Raw genomic sequence first — 1,384 nt, forward strand, 5'->3', positions numbered from 1 at the left:
TTAGGACGTTATTTTAGATACATATGTTTAGGACGGTAATTAGAATTAGATCACAACCATTAATCGGTTCACTTTCACATTATTAAAAGAAATAAAAAAATAAAGTGGCTGCTCTCCCTGTGTTCGACCTGTAGCTACACTGATCCATACGCTTGCGGTTACATTTTAAATCTCAAACAAGTTTTTGCCGCCGTTGCCGGGGAGACAGTTCCATGTTATTTTTCACTTTCTTTTGGTAAATCGGAGTGCTTTGTTTGCTTTGTTTTATATTTTTCCTTTTCTTTTATTGAATTCCTGAGAAGAACAACTTGCAATAATAGTTGTATCAGTGGAGGTCGCCATGCCTCACAGTATGATAAAGACAGGTTTCGCCCTGTAGCAGTACCTCAGGAATTGACCTGAGCAACCCCGGATCCCTGCCGGTAAGCTCCCAAAAAGCAAAAAAAATAAAAAATAAAATAAAAATAAAATAAAAAAATTAAAAAAAAATCAAAAAAATCATCAAAAAGTTTTGCTATCCATTCTTTTGTGCTTGTCTTACTTTAGTTGTGGAAATTTTTTCTGTTGCATGAGTGTTAAGTGGGTACGTAATACTAAGAATCGGTTAGAAAGAAGAGATCCAACAAGTAGTGACCCTATACGTTTGCTCTCTTTAAAACCCTTCAATATGGGAGACCAACAGCAAAACCCTTCACCTAAATCTCTGAAAGATAGGTTCTACCCTGCTAGAACAGCCCAACCTTCCTGTATAGTTCTACCACAAGCCTAGGGCAATAATTTTGAACTCAAATCTCAATACATCACTATGTTGCTCCACTTCCATGGGTTGACCTCTGAGGATGCATACCTATTTCTAAGGGAATTTGAAGAGGTATGTGTTCTAATTAAGATCCAACAGCTTTCTGATGATGCTGTTAAGCTTAGGTTTATCACTTTTGCATTGAAAGACCAAGCTAAGAAGTGGTTGTATGGGTTACCCACAAATTCCATAACCTCATGGGAATAGTTCACAGTTGTCTTCCTTAAGAAGTTTTTCCCAACTCACAAGACCAATAAGCTTAGAAGTGATATCCTTCAGTTTAGGCAAAAGCCTAGTGAGTCATTTTCCAAGCTTATGGAGAGATTCAAGGATTTACTCCAAGAATGCCCTCACCATGGCCTAGACCTATGGCATTTATGTCAAATAATTTATGAGGGTATTGATTACCCAACTAAACAAATGATAGAGTCTATGTGCCCTGAGGGATTCACATCCTTTATAGATGAAGGAAATGCATGGAAATTCTTACTTGACTTAGCTGACAAAACCCGTGAGTGGGAATCAACCCAAGAGAGTGAAAGAACCATAGGAGGAAAAGGATATTTTATGGATGGGATAGTAGCC

General features: G+C 37.6%; 1 non-coding gene across 1 annotated transcript; it reads right to left on the reverse strand.

Annotated features, from left to right (window-relative positions):
• Positions 1–1,054: 1,054 nt before the first annotated feature.
• LOC122083004 lies at positions 1,055–1,161 on the reverse strand. The gene has a single exon (XR_006141532.1). It is a non-coding gene; the product is annotated as a small nucleolar RNA R71 (small nucleolar RNA).
• Positions 1,162–1,384: the final 223 nt, after the last annotated feature.

This window comes from Macadamia integrifolia, chromosome 6 (assembly GCF_013358625.1).
Source record: "Macadamia integrifolia cultivar HAES 741 chromosome 6, SCU_Mint_v3, whole genome shotgun sequence".
In the NCBI taxonomy this organism is placed as follows: Eukaryota; Viridiplantae; Streptophyta; class Magnoliopsida; order Proteales; family Proteaceae; genus Macadamia; species Macadamia integrifolia.